This window comes from Heloderma suspectum, chromosome 4, assembly GCF_057233095.1.
Source record: "Heloderma suspectum isolate Gila_16-S chromosome 4, 16-S_ref, whole genome shotgun sequence".
Classification (NCBI taxonomy): domain Eukaryota; kingdom Metazoa; phylum Chordata; class Lepidosauria; order Squamata; family Helodermatidae; genus Heloderma; species Heloderma suspectum.
Window position 1 is genome coordinate 143,220,599 of NC_139461.1, and position 19,041 is coordinate 143,239,639.

Below are 19,041 nucleotides of genomic sequence, written 5' to 3' on the forward strand. Positions count from 1 at the left end.
TCCAGGTAATGTACATCTAGTGAGACTGGTTTGGGTGATGGGTTTAGAAAGGATAGGTATATAGGTTAGGAATATACATAAGATGATTAAATAATAACCTTTATAAACTTCCTTGTCAATAATAAAATATTGTTTTATTATTGTTATAATGCCCTGTGTCAGCTTGATTTGTTAACAGTACCAAAAAAGAAAAATCTTTTTTCCTATTACTGCTCCTATATCAGTTAAGGGAAACCAGTTAACCTAGCGGGTGTCTCCTTGACAGAAGGTAAAAGGGCTGAAGCTTTAGGATTCAGTGAGTACAACCGGCCAAAGTTACCTTTCAGTTTTGAGTCTGTGTGGACTGCAGGGAGAATAACCTGGTGACAGAAACGTCACCCTCCTCTTCACTATTGCAACCTGCTTGTTCACCTGTCTCTTGCTCAGGCCCAGACAGTGGTGGCAGTGAGAAAGAAGAGTAGCAGATGCTGCTGCCTACTTGCACACCGGTTTTCTGCCTCTCAAGCAAGCAAGTGGTAGCAGTCATGAGAAAGAGGATAAAGAGCAATAGCAGCTGGTGACAATGGTGGTGGGAAGGTCGATTCACTGAGGGAGGAGGCCCAATGTCTACAGTGCGGACATGCTATAAAGAATCAGTATCTGACATGTTAATGAACTCTGACAAACAATACTTGCTAAACCACGACACATCTGTATATATTAAACATTATCCAGCAGAATATGACTTGATGCAACCAAGTAAGTTATATATAACTTGATGAGGGAGTTTAAATTAACTCTTATGTCGTCCCGCCCACCCCCAGATTGGCCTTCCTTGCTTTTGTGTATGAAAAATAAATACAGGCATGCTCGCTTCATTCATAGTCTCTGCATGAATTTAGTACTTGGGTATCTCTGCTTATTGATGACTATGACTAACACTGGTAGCAAATCACTTTAAATGAATTTTGATTCAGGTCAATGCAAGTTAGATCTTGCTATCATCTGTTCTACTCCTACTGGAAGACCCTGTGTTAAGCAAGTGTCCTCTTTAATTGGGAACACTTTGATACAAAAGCAGCACGTGCTCTTTTTTGTTTTAAATTCAGAATGCCTTTGATGTTAAGCAAGATAAGACCTTACACATTAAAGCTAGCTTGGACTGCACATATTTGTGGTATCGATTCCTTGAGGACACCTGCTGTGCTTCTGAACTTGTACATCCTAATTCATGCCTTCAAGAAACTGTTTACAGTTGCTTTAATTAGGAAAGTTTTCAGGGCACTGCTGTGCTCAGTAAAAGCAGATGCTTTGAAGCCAGAAGTTTTCTTCCTTGCATCGTAGAATATGCAAAAATGGATGTCCAAGTGACAAGCACATCCATTATCTGCTCTCTTAGCTTATGTACAGGGAATCAGTTCCAACTATTCTTATGATATGTAAAGCTACCCAAATTTACTGAGCCCAGTCGAGCAAAAGTGGGACATACTGAAGTCCCACAGAAAGCTGTTAAATATGCACTTTGATTCTATTGATTTCATTAGGAGTAAGTGAAAGTTAAATTTGCCTGCCCCCCACCCCATCAGAATATTCACCCCATCTCCAGCCAAGGAATGCTGTCAGGATTCAACTCTTAACAAAACAGGACAGAGCCTGGCACAAAAGCATCAGCAATCATACAAAATGCAGATGGACAGTGGATGAATACTGAGATGCAATAGAAGACAGCTCATCCCAGCATTACAGGCCTTTAGAAGAGCCTAAAGGACTCATTTGTTTTGGGAGACTTTCTTGAGATATGTGTTTTATCAGACTGGTGATGATTTTTAAATTATTTATTGGTTTTTGTATGTTTTAGGGCTGAACTTTTTATTAATTCTTTGAAGTTTATTGTTATTTTATGCTTATTTTGGAAGCTACCTTAAAAGGGTTTATTACCCCTAAAATGGCCTAAAATGTTTAAAAATCAATAATTGACATCTCAGCATAAAAACCAGAAACATTCTACTCTGAAATAAGCATGAGCAGCACATCTGCTCATAAATAGAGTCCACAGTAATCAGATGGCAAACCCATAATCATTCGCCATATATTGTCTTGCCCAAAATAATTATTGGGTTAGATTCAGATTTATGCTGGATTAACTACACTGGTGAAACTGGGCTTCCCCATCCCCTCCTTCCCCTGAAAATACTTCACAGGGAGTCAGATGACACTGCTGAATGGGGTGAGCTCTGGTGTGGGGGAGATGGGGATCCCCCCAAAGCAGGTGGAGGGACCTTCCTCAAGCAGAGCCATTTTTCACCCAGTAGTAGCTGTTGTACTCCATCAGGAACTCTGTCATCCATCCTGGGCAATAGCTCATGCAAGGAGGCTTGATGTGGTCAAGAAGCCGGGGTTGCATTTGGAACAAAGACAACAACAACAACAACAACAAATTACATTTCTATACAGCCCAACAGCTGAAGGTTAGGTTTCAGGACCTCGATCAGCAATCCTGGAGCAAGAAAACTAACAAGTTGCTCCAGCAGAGTCTGGGAGCAACTGGCAAGCCAGGAGAGTCTCTCTGGAAACTCCACCTCTTCAGGTGCTGCATCTGGCTGTTAAAGGGCCAGCAGCCTTCTCCTGCAGGCATTGGCTTCTCCTAGACAATGAAGGTTGGAGAAACAGGGAGCCAGTTGGGCAGTGCTCCCCAGGGTCTCCCAGTTCACTAGAGGACTCCGAAGTCCACTCCTCAAAGTCAGAGGGTAATGGCACCTCCTGAGGGTTACATGGAGAAGATATGAGGTCCAAGGCAATGGGTCCCACTTTGGAAGGGCCAGGAACTGGTTCTGATGCCTCCCCAGAGTCACTGTCACTGGAGACTTCAGTCTCTGAAGGATGCCAGTCCTGGACCATGACAGTGCCAGCTTCAAGGGGGTGATTTAGATCAGAAAAATGGGCCAGGGGGAAAGGGGTTAAAAAAATCTCAACTCCCCCAGTACCACTACTCTCATAAAAATTTGATGTCCCCTGCAACAGCTATTAAATAAGATAAATATTAAATTAAATTCTTAAATTAAATAAGAACAGAAACATCTGAGATCTGATCACAGATCTTCCGTTTAACATAGTTTGGTGCTGTGTGTCAGTGTGCTGGAAAATAAAAACTGATAAGCCATTTGAATGGTAGCAGCTCCCTCTTCTGGTAACACCAAGTTATTTATTACCTCCATCTAAACAGGCAATATAAACAGTGAACAATTAGACTGATTTCATGCATCCACATCATCAGCATTCAGGGAAGACCTTTTTTCTTCCAACAGGATTTTAAGGGCCTAGTTCTCTGGGATCTGAGAATGAGTTGTTGTTTTACTCTTGTATATTGAAATTTATTAGCTGCTTTGAGAGTTGTAGGGCGCAGTCCTATGGCTGCTAGACAGCACCTAGATGGCTGTAGGATTTTTTGGTTTCTGGGAACCAAGCTCAGGCCAGGGGTCTGAGCTCAGTTCTCAGAAACCACTAGGGATGTACGAAAGTCACTTACCTTTTCACAGCTTGGCTTCGCAGTGGGGGGGAGGCGCTTCACTTCTCCCCCCGAAGTTCAGGAGCGGGGGGGGAGGCGTCCTGCCTCACCCGGCTGAAATTCAGGCCGGGGGGGGAGGCGCCCCGCCTCGCCCGGCTGAAATTCAGGCCGGGGAGAAGCGCCCCGTCTCCCCGGCTGCGAAACAAAAAGTAAAAAAGAAAAAAAGACCCCGTGATAGGCTACGTGACGATTCACGTAGCCTATTATGGCTAGATTTCCAAAGTCAGCCATGATAGGCTACGTAAATCGTCACGTAGCCTATCACAGGTGACTTTGGGGGGGGGGAAGCACGTACGCAAATGGCGGCACCCATGGGGTGCTGCCATTTGCGTTCCTTATTTTGGCACGTCTAGTCTACGTAAAGATTTACGTAGACTATGGCGAAGATAAGGGCAACGCAAATAGCGTGCCCTTATTTTCACCGTAGTCTACGTAAATCTTTACGTAGACTACATGTGCCAAAATAAGGAATGCAAATGGCGGCGCCCATGGGCGCCGCCATTTGCATATGCGCTTCCCCCCCCCCCCAAGTCAGCCGTGATAGGCTACGTGATGATTTATGTAGCCTATCATGGCTGACTTTGGAAATCTAGCCGTGATAGGCTACGTAAATCGTTACGTAGCCTATCACAGGTGTTGTTGTTGTTTTTTACTTTAGTTTTTTGGGGGTTTTTTTGCAATGGTGGCAGTGGCAGCCGGTCGGGAGACCGGCTGCCGCCCCCGCCTGCAATGAACCGCCGCCGGGACCCGCTGCTGAGAGGGGCATTTGCCGAAGGTAAGTCCCATCCCGGGGAGGGTGGGGGGCCGGCGGAGAATTTCCCAACCAACTTCGGGGGGCCGAATGCGCCGGCGCTTGGCCTCCCAAAGATTCGGGGAGAAATTCTCCGCCATCCCTAGAAACCATGCTCCCCTCCCACTCCCCTGCCACTTTGTATGCAGCACAGTTCTTCCCGTCTCTGTGCTTGTAAGAGGAGGCATTCCCGGGGGCAGGGAGAAGACCACAGAAGCATCGTTATGATGCTTCCTATGTGCTGTGCAGCCTCCCGCTTGCCCACTCTGAGGTCCCCAGCTAGACAGCCAAAGTCAGCTGTCTAGCCACAAATTCAGAGTGGTTGGAGCACGGAGGAGAGGATTCCCTCCATGTTCCACCCACCCTGCATTGGATAGTCAGCTGCCTCCAAGTTCAGAGGCGGCTGACTATCCCCATAGGATTGTGCCCTCCATGGCAGGAAAGCAAGATATTTTAAACTGAAGACAGAACTGCTAGAAGTTAATTCATACCCATAATTCTGCCTTCACAAAATTATGGACAATATTTGTCCATAGTAATCTTTCTAATTGTAGTGTTGAAGCCAGACTTAGTCATGCTTACAGTAGACCCATTAAAATCAAAGAAATTTAAGTTAGTCCTTAAATTATGTCTCACTGATTTCAGTGGGTCTACCCTAAGCATAAGCAAGTCTAGATCCAACCCATTATGGACAATGTTCCTGAAATTATTAGCAAGTGGCAACATGTGTAAGTCAGGCTCTACTCAGAGGCATCTCTCCTTCAGCTAGGTCATTACTTCCTCAGATATATCTTCATGGAAAATGCCTGGGCCTAGATTGCCTCTTTTGCACACTCTGTGAGCATTGTCTGGGGTGGAAGGTCTCTGAAGACTTGCCTTCTGTGAATATGACTCATCTAGTGGCCCAATGCCACCTTTGCCACTAGGTACAAGCCACTGCAGTATCTTTTTATTCTTTGGGGGCCTATTACTTTACTTTCTGTCATTGCACCACTTAGGGTCAAGTCAACAGGGGTGGATCTAATTGCTTTTAGCCTGAACTAGCCAATCAGAGAATACCCCTTCCCTCTGCAAGTGAGGGACTCTAAAGTGTGATGGGGTGGTCGTCCATGAGGGCATTGCTGGCTGGCTTTTTGGCTGAATCAAGCCAGCCAATGAAAGCTGGAAAAAAGAGGTGGAAAAGAAGAAGAGAGATGAGTGTGTGTGTGTGTGTGTGTGTGTGAGTGAGGGAGGGAGCGGAGTGAGAGAGAGAGTTTGCTTGCTTGCTTGCTATTTCTCATGTGGCAATGGAGAAACATCTTCATGACATCACCATGCCCCACCACACATACAAGGCCACCACAGTATGCACTACATCATCAGCTACTGTGGTGCAGGCAGCCGAAGCCCAGCAACAGATATTCCCACAGAGAGGAGCTGGAAACCCCTTCTCAATGGTCACACAAGCCTGCAAATGGCCAGCCTTTTGAAAGACCAACACAACAGGGCACGACAGTACAACAGAAGACAGCTCACTTGGGAGGAGGCAGGCATAACAGATAGGCGGGCTTCTTTGAGCATCTCTACACCAGCCTAAAATCCTGCAACTTCACCGGGGCTTTCTGCTCCCATTTTAAATGCAGGATCACAACAGGCTCCCTTTACATGTGCTTACCTCCCCCCCTTTCCCCTCCTATCTGCATGTTCTACATGTTTCATTATACAGCCGATGGTGCTGTGGTCTAGCTCCTCTTATTGTGGGATTTCTTCTTTTCATGGGGGAACTCAACATGCTGTAATTTGATAGGTCATTACCTCCGATCTTTAAAAAAATGGGATAAAAGTCATTTAGCACGGGAGACAACCTGGAGGTTGACAACGTCATGTAAAGGACCCACAAACTTCCATGAGTGACCACTCTCAATAGCAGGATAAAAGCCCCATGTGGAGAAGCCCTTTATGACACCACCAGGAAATGCCTGAAGTGGAGATGAACAGATGATGTCTGCTTGGCACAGTGGAGACAGAGCTTGCAGAGATGCAGCGCCAGGACTTTTTTATTAGTGGGGATGCTGACATCATCTGCCGCCACCCCACTCAGAATTCCCTGTTCCCACTGAGCTGGGCTGTAATCCTCACAGAAGCTAGGGGAAATTAAATTTCCCCAACAACAGCATGTTGTTCCTGATTGTAATGTAGAGTATGTGGGGGTGGTCTTGAATGAGCAATTAAGTACCATTCACTTTACAAAAGACCTGCTCCTAGTAGATGAAAATGCCTAGAACTGGTTTCTTGGTAGGGACCAACATGGCTGTCTGCTTTTTTGGATTCACTCTGAGGGTGTGGCTATGGGGACTGTCATGATGAGCGCCTGCACTTCAAAATTTATGCTATACCACTGTCATCAAACAAATGAGCATGGGAACCTGGCAGGCAATGGCTGCAATAACTCAATGGCTGATAAGCAGAGTCATAAACCTGTCCAAGGCCAGGAAAGAAGGATGGATGCCCAGAGCTGGGAACTTTACCGGTTCAAACAGAGACAAGATGGCACGGCAGAGAGAAGTCATTTTTCCATTCCAGAGTCAAAACACCAAGGATTCGAGAGCAAGGATGAGGTTCAGGTTTGGGGTCGAAGGTGAGGCTGACAAGATCCAGCATGTGGATATGTGGTTGTTCTCCAGCAGTTTTGGCCCTGCCTGCTTCCTGCTTTTAACTGCAGTGTCCTCGAGCAGCTGCTGGCAATCAGTCCTTTGGCTTCTGGGAGCCTCTCCATCTTAAACAGACAGAGGCTCGCCTCCATTGCTCTTTTACATGAAGCCGCTTTTGCTCTGCTGGGGTCAGTGGAACTTCACCTTCTGAATCCTCCAGAGAGGCTGCAGCAGGGCCTGGATCATCAACAGGTGGTGAGAGGGCTCGAGCTACTTCTGTGCTAGCCCCTTCCCCCAGGTCTGGAGCCTGCCATTCCCCTTCATCCTCAGAGGGATGCAAGGGAGGCATGACACTATCCCCCTCCCCAGGACCATCCTTTCTACGCTCCCCTAGCCCTGGCTTGGCTAGGTATTCCTCGTGGAACTGGAAGACCAGCTGGGGAGCACGTACCTGGGATGCATCTTCCCAGGAGTGTTCATCCATGCCGTATCCCTTCCAATCAATCGAGTACTGGAGCTGGCCATGATGCCGGCAAGAATCCAAAATCTGAGCAACTTAAAACTCCTCCTCCTCATCCACTTGTACTGGGGATGGGGGAAGCCATCGAGCACTGAATGGATGAGGTGGGAGGGCTGGAATGAGCAGTGATTGATGGAACATGGGGTGAAGGTGAAGGGACACAGGGAGCTGCAGCTGGAAGGCCACCAGGTTGATCTGCTGGATGATCAGGAAAGGACCGATGTGTCATGTGTCCAGCTTAAGAGACAGCCTCTGGGTATGCAGAAACTTGGTTGAGAGCCACACTCAGTCCCCTACCTTCAGCGGAGGGCTGGGTTGGTGGTGGCAGTTGGCAAATTGCTTGTGCGCTACTTTAGCCTGCTCTAACTGATCTTTCAGGACCTCCTGTATGGCCTTCAACTCCTGCACCATGAGGTCTGCAGCAGGCACTGGTGAAGGAGGCACCATAGATGGAAAAAATCTAGGGTGAAAGCCATAGGTTCCAAAGAAGGGAGTCTGCTGTGTGGATGCATGTGGGGAGTTGTACGAGAATTCCACTAGTGGGAGTAGATCCACCCAATCATCCTGCTGGAAACTGACATAAAATCGCAAATATTGCTCTAGCATGGCATTTGTGCATTCCATCTGGTTGTCCAATTGGGGGTGGTGAGCTGAGGACAGATGGACTTGTACATCAAGGACACGACACAGGGCTTGCCAAAACCGGGCCATGAATTGGGTCCCTCGGTCTGAAATCAGGCGATTCAGAAGACCATGGAGATGGAAAACTGGGCCAGAAACATCTGGGCAGTCACCTGAGCTGAGGGGAGTCTGGCACATGGGAGGAAGTGGGCCATCTTTGTGAACAGGTCCACCACAACAAGAATAGTGGCCATTCCTCTGGAGCTGGGCAGGTCAGTGATCAAATCCAAGGACACAGATCGGCCCTGGAGGAGTGAGAAGAGGAAGCAAGAGGCCGGGTGGCCACCCAGGAGCTACCTTGGCCTGCCAACAGGTGTCGCAAGCTGCCACATAATCTTTGGCATCTGCATGAACCTGAGGCCACCTGAATTCCTGCAAAATTAGATGGAGAGTCTTATAGGTCCCAAATTGACCAGCCGGTCGGCTGTCATGGCATAGCTGGAGCACCTCTCCTTGTATGGTTCCTGGGGGAATATACAGGCAATTTTGGTGGTACAACAAGCCATCCTGCATGGAGAAGGGGTTGTCTGCAGCACGGGTTTCAGATTGGAGTTCTAGCTGGTGTGATTATACATACAGGTTGCTCTGCTGCAGCCCCTGTACCAGATCCACCAGAGACGGGAGATGCTGGGTGGCTGCAAACTTTTCCAGGCAAAGGATGGGCCACAGAGGATGTCCAGCTGTCTCAGCTTGGTATTCGGGCTTGCGGGATAGTACATCTGCCTGTTTGTTCTGGCATTCTGGGAGGTACGTGATGGTGAAGTGGAACTGGGAGAAGAACAGAGACCACCAGATCTGGCACTGGTTAAGTCTCTGGGCACTTTGCAAGTTCACCAGGTTTCTATGATCCATCCGTAGCTGCACTGGGTGATGTGCCCCTTCCAGCAGGTGACGCCACAGCTCAAATCCACCTTGATGGCCAGCAGCTCCTTCTCCCAGATGGTGTAGTTCAGTTCGGATGGGTTGAGCTTTCTCAAATGGAATGCACAGGGGAGTAGGGTCTGCCCTTTCACAACTAGCTGGAACAGTACTGCCACCACGGCCTTGTCCAATGCATCAGTTTCTATGATGAAAGGCTTAGTGGGGTCTGGCGGTTGCAAGATGGGGGCTGAGGTGAACACTGCTTTGAGGCATTGGAATACCCACTGAGCTGCTTCTGTCCATTGGAACTTTTCCTTGGCTCGAAGCAGGTCTGAGTTGGGTGCAGTTAACTCAGAGAGATGGGAAAGGAACCGCCAGTAGTAAGTGGCAAAGCCGAGGAGGCATTGCACATCTTTCACACAGCAGGGCACCTGCCATTGCAAAATGGTCTCTACCTTTGCTGGGTCCATCTGAATCCCAGAGGGGGAGATACGGTGGCCCAGGAAATGGATGGTGACCAAGTCGATTTGCACTTCTCTAGCTTGGCGAATAGGTGGTGTTTTCTTAGCCACTGTAACACTGCACATGACTCTCACATTCACGGGGATCTCATTAATAGATCAGAATGTCATCCAAATAAATCACCAGGAAGCTATCTAGGAAATCCCGGAAGTTGTCATTCATAAAATGCTGGAAGATGGTGGGAGCACTGCATAGCCTAAACAGCATCATAGCACCAGGTGGCCCAAAAGTAGGTATACAGTTGTTTAGAATGTTGATGGGAGGGGGAGAGAATGTGTGAGTAGAAGATGTGTGGGTGGAGTCAGAGTGACAGTTGGGAAGAGTGAGTGACAGGGAGTGACAGTTAAATCAGTTAAGTGTAGAGAGTGAGTGGAGTGAGGCCCTTAAGTAGGTATACAGTTGTTTAGTTGTTTAGTGTTTTTTTTTTTTTACTGATATTGTGAATGATGGCAGCGAACTTGAGTCCAGAACAAAGAAAGTGGATTCTAAAGCAGTACTGGAAGACTGAAAATGCCAAGCGGATGTGCACAGCATGGCAAGAAGCATCTGACACTCCTCCACCAACACGTCTGACAATTTATCGTCTTTTTGGGGTGTAGAAAAGAATAAGGTTTTTGAGAGGAATCCCCAGACAGTGGATGAATTAAAAGAGTTCATCTCTTTTGAGTCATGTGACAGCCTGGCAATGAGCCCATGCAGCTCTGCTACCGAGGAGCTCAGGTACTGCGCTCACTCAGTGGTGTTTGTGTGTGGGGACCCCTCCCAGCCTTTTCTAATGAGAGATCACATTGCCATGTGGCTTGGACTCTTGAGGCCAGAAAGCTGCCCACCATGTCAGGGAGCAAAATTTACAAAATAGCTGGGGTGCTGTCCAAGTGCAATGTCTTTCTCCTTTTATGCTTACTGTAGCTGAATGCCTAGAGAGTTGTTCCATGACGAGTAAGGTTTAGTCCAATGAATTCCCTTCTTCTGCATCTGTCATGAACGTTGCTGGCCATTGTTTTGCCTCAATATTATCAGGCGCAAACTAAACTTTCTTCAAATCACACACAGAAGAGCTTTGAGTTATTGGTTTATTTACTTAAGTGTAAGTGTGAGTGGCCCTGATTCAGATTGGGACCATGGCAATCCAGAAAGGGGGGGATTTTAAGGTTTCCCCTTCCCATTTTTGTACTGAAATTCTATACCCCTCCACCACCCCCTATGGGGGGGTTAAAAAGAGGGGGGGGGAAACATTGATTGATTCCAATAGAAACCTTTCTTTTTTAACAACCCCCCACCTCACAGGACAACTACTGTTGTTTGATAAAGCCTGTATTTGTTATGTATAATTCCTCACAAGTTTGTTGTCTGGGTGTTTCACTGAATTGTCTGTCTGTCTTGTCTTTCCATGTGTGTGTTGGGCAGTCAAAAGCTTGGTAATTTGCATGATACATGTGTGAATGGCATAAGGGAATTTGAACCATTCTCTAGGATATCTGGGAGCATCTTGGTTACTGGCCTTCTGCTGCCTGCATCGCAGTTGGGGGCACTGTGATCTCCGCATGTCTGACATGTCACACCTTCTGTGACCGGTGGGGGTCACCAACATGTGGGTTGGCTCTTATCATGAATGGTTAATGTGGGGACATCATCAGCATGCTGCTCTGTGATTGGTGGGAATTGGCATTGTCATGAATGCTGTTGGAGTTGCTATGTTCTGTGGTGTCTAAAGTGGTATCATTTTGCTGTTGAGGGTGCACAGACTCCCAGCTAAACTAGGCCAATATTATAGCACTTTTGGTGTAGCTCAAATCATAGGACTGATCTGTTGTGGCCAGACTGACATAGGAGTGCAAGAGTGTATGAAATGTACACACATGTGTATACATCCATTTATTTTCCTCACATATATATTAAACATACAGGGGCAGCACAAAACTAACATGGTATAGGAATATACATATACATTATGGAGGCCTGCAGCAGCGTAGCAATAGCGGAGCTTAGGTTCGCGACCTTTCAGAGTGGCCTGGAAAGTTACAAAAGGGGAACTCAGAAGAGTACAGAGACACAGAACGCATCAATCTTGTGGATAGGACAAAAGTACAAGAATATAACAAATGATGAGGGAATTAGAGTTCTAAGAAGAAAGAATGGGAGTTGCTAGGAAACAGGGGGATAAACAAGTGATATGGGGAAAGATGTACAGGCAGTGACACAGTAGGTATAGGGACTGATTAGTGATTGAAATCGACAACGTAACCAATTTTAGCATCTGGGGTAAAGGTACAATAAGAAACAGGGTTGCTGCTAGCAGGGTGCTGTAACAGGTAATGTATGAGCTGTTTTCTTGTAAGCTGAGTTTCACCTCATGCTTTGTATTTTGTCAGTTAGTGCCATGGTACCTTAATTAATGTATTACTTTGCAGTGCTGCAGTGCATTCTGTCAGTGAAACTATGAAATGCAGCCAGTAGTGATTGTGTGTTTTGGCCCAGCAGCTGTGTTGTTCAATCCATAGAATAGGCAGCAAACCACAGACCAGGATTTCCCAATGGAGTGTGGTTTGTAGGTCTCATCTGAAGCAGGGTCTGTTCAAGTGTCTCTGGCCATGATCACAATGACATGGCTAAAACAAATTCTTACAATTTGGTGAGCCAACAGGAGACAGGTGGCCCAGTTCTGTCGGAGACTGAACAGTATGGGTGTTTAGTGTTCGAAGGCAGCCCAGGTGCAACCTAGGAGAGTGCTGTGTAACTATTGCCCAGTGAAAAACCAGGAACATGCTGTGTAATTACTGCCCAGTAAAGAGTTGAAGTCTGCTATGAATTCTGCCCTGTAGAGACTGAGAGCGTGCTATGGAATAGGTTTGGGGATAACCCAGACACCAAGATCTAGCAGAACTACTAGCAGCCATGGTCTTGGTATTGAGCCAGCCCAACTATCTGCTGAATAGCAGCAGTAAGCAAACAGAATCAGACCTGCTGTATTCAGGAGTTGACGGAGAGACTGGCAAGCAAATGAGGGGGAAGAATAGAAGTGGGAGATGTATAGTAACAAGTATTCAGTGTTTGTGTTTTCAGTTGCTTTACGTCTACATTTGTCATAGTTGAGTGCATAATTAAGAACATAAGAAGAGCTGTGCTGGATCAAACCAAGGTCCATCTAGTCCAGCATTCTGTTCACACTGTGGCCAATTAGCTGCTTGCAGGAAATTCACAAGTAGGACATGAGTGCAATAGCGCCCTCCCACCCATGTTCCCCAGCAACTGGTGTACATAGGCATACTGCCTCTGATACTGGAGGTAGCAGGAAAGTAATCAGGACTAGTAGCCATTGATAACCTTCTCCTCCATGCATTTGTCTAACCCGCTTTTAAAGCCATCCACATTGGTGGCCATCACTTCATCTTGGGGTACCAAATTCCATAGTTTAACAATACACTGTGTGAAGAAGTCCTTCCTTTTATCTGTCCTGAATCTCCTACCAATCAGCTTCATGGGATGACCCTGGGTTCTAGTATTATGAGAGAGGGAGAAACATGTCTCCTCATCCACTTTCTCCACACCATGCATAATTCTGTACACCGCTATCTTGTTTCACCTCACACACCCTTTCTCTAAGCTAAGCAATCCCAGCTGTTGTAACCTTCCCCCACAGGAGAGATGCTCCAGCTCCTTGATCATTTTAGTGGCCCTTTTCTGCACTTTTTCCAACTGTACAATATCCTTTTTAGGTGCAGTGACCAAAACTGTACATAGTATTCCAAATGTGGTCACACTGTAGATATATGATATTGACTATTCTATTTTCCATTCCTATTGAGTTTCAGAGCCAGGTTTCTACAGGTTGGAATACACTGTGGTTTGGTAAGCACCTGTGGGTGCAAAAGAGTCTGAGGCTGAATCGAAATGTAGCAGTTTTACTGTTATCATACTGCAGTGATAACTGTTGGTGCCCATGACACCAATGGGCACCAATAGTTATCACTGCAGTATGATAATGGTAAAACTGCTACGTGTAGATTCAGCCTGTGATTTAGTGACTCTTGTCACTCATTGCTGGAGTCCAAGGGAGGTGGTCAAGATTTGAGCATAGGACTGGGAACCAGCTTGTAAACAGTTTTGAGTAAAAACAATTTTTTTAAAATTCAATTGGAACTCTCAGAAGAAGTCCCATATAGTGAGGCTTTCTGTCCTAAAACTATTCTTCTGTCAGAATTTGCAGGTTTGGATTAGCATTCAAATTTCAGACACTGAGATCTTCTAAGTCATGATGTAAAGGAAACTCCAATAACGAACGATATGGTAAACATAGTGGAAATACAAAAACAGTGTTCAAACAAAAACCACCAAAAACTATAAATAAGGGTGAAGTTTCCTTATAGAACACTGAGCTGGCAGAAACTGTGGGTTAAAAGGGGGCTGCAACAGAACAGATCCGAGATATACCTCTGTTTGTACCTACACAAACTGCATTAAAGAAAAAACAAGCAAGAAAATATTTTGGATCAAAAATTACCAATAACTGGAAGTGGGAGATCTGATGATAAGGAATTTGGTTAAGAAAAATCATGTACTGAGGTATATATGGAAAGGACCATTCACAGTTCCAGTTTTTGAAATCCCAAGGTTCTGAGGGCTAAACTAGATGCTATATTAAACCAGTCACAGGCAGCTCACCAATTTTTTAAACCTTGAAGTAAGGATGTGGGGCCATGATTTGGATCAGGACCACTACACACGGGTAGGGGAGGTTCAGACCTTCACATCCAGTCTGTTTTCTCCCTAAATACATCTTGAGTGCCATTTTTTGGTAGAAAGCAGGGTACAAATCAAAGCAATAAGTAAATAGAAAAAACTCCATTGGGTTTTTTTTTTTTTAGTTTCTGTGGGGCAGTTTGGAGGAGGGGGGAGTGGCTGGGTTGGAAGGTTTAAACCTCCCTTACTCATTCACAGTGGTCCAAAATCCAGATTGTGGTCCCATGTGGATGAGAATGAACTGCTCGCTATATATTCAATGTAGCATCTATAAAGTGCTAAAATGCCTCCCAGCTGAAGCAGCATTTGGTTTGAATCTATGTGTGGGGTGGAGAATACAGGGTGGAGAACGCAACTCAGTTATTGTGTCATTAGAGAATCATGCCTGAAAATTGCAGAAGTTACAGCAGCAATGAAGAGGAAGTGGCCAGGCTACACAGAGGCTAGGAACAGTAATGATAACAGTATTCTTTTCCTCTGTGCTTTGCTGCAGCCTTGTAAAACCTTTTTCTCTTGGTCCGAATTGAATGATAGAAGGCACAATAGCCCCTTAAGAGGGGATTACACCTGCCCAATGTCAGAAAAATAGGTACAGGGTTTTTTGTGCTATGTGCCTTTATATTTTGATTTTATTTTTAAGGGGACTGCCAACTTCTTTATTTCCTGGAAGAATTGGATGAACATTTCAGGATTCATTGCCTTATCTGAGGGGATTACATCTGCCAAATTGCAGAATGATAGCCACAGGGGCTTTGTGCAAGAGCAGCCTTGACATTTTGAAGGTCTCCAAATGAGGACATACTTATCTCCCTATATTCCTTGTGGACCATTGTTCTGAAAATCACAGACCAGAGGGGTCCCTAAGTAAGAAACCAGCAAAGTTTCAGAAAGATAGGACCATCTGTTCATGTGAGAGGGGAGTTTTTCCATCTGTTTGGAGAGGGGTGGTGGAGTGATTTTTTTCCCCTTCCCTTCCTGTGCGCGCGCACCCCCCCCCCCAATGCTTCTTTAGTACATTTGTATGAAAATGGCACAGGTCATAGCGGTGACCTCAGGCAAGAAACTTCAATGTTTCAGAAAGCTAGGACTAGGGCCTAGGGAATTATGATGCCAGAAATCCAGTTTAAGACTTTTTCATAATGGAGAGTGGAGCTATTGGAAGAATGGCTATTTCATGGCCCCATCCTTGCCCGCCCCAAAAGCACAGTTATGAGCGCCCATAGTAAAATGTGCCCTAGGATTAGAAAGTGGTCCTGTAAGTCATTGAACCACCTTCCCTCCATCTCCATCGTTTAGAGAAACTAAACTGAAATATGGTATTTTGAGACATAACGACTGCTGGATTCTGCTTGGGCATCACACTTGGTCTGAACTGAATTCATATCATGTGTGTGTGTGTGTGTGTGTGTGTGTGCGCGCACACACATGTGCATGCAAATTCAGAATTACTAGAATTTATTTACATTCAACAATCTTATCAGCAGATGAACATGATTGGCAGGGTGATATTGCATTCATGTCCTGCTTGTGGGTTTCCTGTGACCATGCTCAAAACTCAGGACTTATTTCTAAGTAAATGTGCAGAAGATCAGACTGCAATCCTCCCTGCAAAAGTAACTTGTGCTGGAATCCTATGTACACTTTCCTGGGATTAAACCCCATTGAACCTAATAGGACTTACTTCTGAGTAGACATACATATAATTGTATAAATGAGCAGTATTTATACACACACACACACACACACACACACTCCAAAAAAGTTAACTCCTGTTTTTTTATTAAGCTTTCTGTTCATAGGAACATAGGAACATACCAAGTCAGACTCCTGGTCCATCTAGCCCAATATTGTCAACACTGACTAGCAATGGCTCTCATGGGCTTGAGGCAGGATTCCTTCCTAGCCCTACCTGGAGATGCTGGGGATTGAACCTGGGACCTTCCGCATGCCAAGCATGTGCTCTACTACTGGGCTACAGCCCTTCCTATTGCTGGATAATGGCAACTGACAAACAGCCCCAGATTCCTTCCCCTGCAACCATGTGAACCCACTTTTGTGAAAGACTTGGGTGAGAAGGAGAAAAATAAACCCTCTTGTCCATTTGTATAAACTCTAATACCATTCAGAATTTCTCTGCCCACCAAAAAAAATTATCTTTGAGAATTCCCCAAGACATGCTCTGGATAGAGTAAAGAAGAGAAAGGAAGACCAGGATAGGGAAGGGAAAAGGAGGAAAAAAAGAATAGTGATTGGAAATTGAGGAGGGAGACAGAATTCCCCAAGCCAAATGGCTCCCTTCAGAGAGGTAGTATTTCAAAGGAATGTAGGAGTTTGTGGAGGGTTTGTAAGGGTTGCACATACTTCAATCAACTTGATGAGGTGAGGTGGCTGAAGGCTTTTTCTTGCTTTGTAAAACCTATTTAAACACTCCAGCACTTCCTGGATCATGCTATCACATAGTTCTAACCCTCCTCTTTTCATCATAGGGGATTGGAATGCTAAAGTAGGAAGTCAAGAAATCACCGAGATAACAGGCAAGCATGGCCTTGGTGTACAAAATGAAGCAGGACAAAAGCTAATAGAGTTTTGCCAAGAGAACATGCTGATCATAGCAAACACTCTTTTCCAACAGCACAAGAGGCGACTCTACACATGGACGTCACCAGATGGTCAATATCGAAATCAGATTGATTATGTCCTTTGCAGCCAAAGATGGAGAAGCTCCATACAGTCAGTAAAAACAAGACCTGGAGCTGACTGTGGCTCAGATCATGAGCTGCTTCTTGCAAAATTTTGGCTTAAATTGAAGAACATAGGGAAAACCACTAAACCGTTCAGGTATGACCTAAATCATATCCCTGATGAATATACAGTGGAGGTGAGGAATAGATTTCAGGGATTAGACCTGATAGACAGAGTGCCTGAGGAACAATGGACGGAGGTCCGTAACATTGTTCAGGAGGCAGCAACTCAATCCATCCCAAAGAAAAAGAAATGCAAGAAAGCCAAGTGGCTGTCTGAGGAGGCTTTACAAGTAGCTGAGGAAAGAAGGGAAGCGAAAAGCAAGGGAGAAAGGGGAAGATATATCCAACTGAATGCAGAGTTCCAGAGAATAGCAAGGAGAGACAAGAAGGCCTTCTTAAATGAACAATGCAAAGAAATCGAGGGAAACAACAGAATGGGAAAGACTAGAGATCTCTTCAAGAAAATCGGAGATCTCAAGGGAACGTTTTGTGCAAAGACAGGCATGATAAAGGACAAAGAAGGCAGGGACCTAACAGAAGTAGATGAGATTAAGAAGAGGTGGCAAGAATACACAGAAGAACTATACAGGAAAGATCTGAATGTCCCTGATAGCCATGATAGTGCAGTCACTGAACTTGAGCCAGACATCCTAGAGAGTGAAGTCAAGTGGGCCTTAAGAAGCATTTCTAACAATAAAGCTGGCAGAGATGACAGTATTCCAGCTGAGCTATTTAAAATCCTAAAAGATGATGCTGTTAAAGTGCTGCACTCAATATGCCAACAAATTTGGAACACTCCACAGTGGCCACAAGACTGGAAAAGATCAGTTTACCTTCCAGTTCCAAAGAAGGGCAATGCCAAAGAGTGTTCAAACTACCGTACAATTGTGCTCATTTCACATGCCAGCAAGGTGATGCTCAAAATCCTACAAGCTAGGCTTCAGTAGGGGTGGACGAAAGTCACTTACCTGTCGTCGAAGCTTGTTCGCGGTGGGGGGGAGGCGCTTTGCTGCTCCCCCTGCGAAGTTCAGGCTGGGGGGGGGAGGCTTCCCGTCTCGCCCAGCCGAAATTCAGGCCGGGGGGGAGGCTTCCCGCCTCGCCCGGCCGAAATTCAGGCCGAGGAGGAGGCTTCCCGCCTCGCCCGGCCGCGAACTCCAAAGTTTAAAAAAAAACAAAAACAAATGCCCCCGTGATAGGCTACGTGACGATTAACATAGCCTATCACGGCTGACTTTGCAGATCTAGCCGTGATAGGCTACGTTAATCGTCACGTAGCCTATCACGGGGGCGTTTTTGTTTTTTTTTCTTTTATTGCAATGGCAGCGATAAAAAAGACCGGCTGCCGCTCCTGCCCCGCACGAACACCCGCCGAACCGCTGGCCGGACCCGCCGCCGGGAGGGACATTCGGCAAAGGTAAGTCCCATCCCGGAGGGGGGCGGGGGGCGGAGAATTTCTCCCCGAAACTTGTTCAGGGGGCCGAACACGTTGGCGCTCGGCCCCCCGAAGTTTCGGGGAGAAATTCTCCGCCATCCCTAGTCTTCAGCAGTATGTGAACTGAGAACTACCGGAAGTACACTCTAGGTTCTGAAGAGGCAGAGGAACTAGAGATCAAATCGCCAACATTTGCTGGATCATGGAGAAAGCAAGAGAATTCCAGAAAAACGTCTATTTCTGCTTCATTGACTACGCTAAAACCTTTGATTGTGTGGATCACAACAAACTCTGGCAAATTCTTAAAGAGATGGGAGTACTAGACCACCTTACCTGTCTCCTGAGAAACCTGTACGAGGGTCAAGAAGGAACAGTAAGAACCAGACATGGAACAACTGTTTGGTTCAAAATTGGGAAAGGAGTACGACAAGGCTGCATATTGTCACCCTGCTTATTTAACTTATATGCAGAGTACATCATGAGAAATGCCGGGTTGGATGAATCACAGGTCGGAATTAAGATTGCCAGGAGAATTATCAACAACCTCAGATACGCAGACAATACCACCCTAATGGCA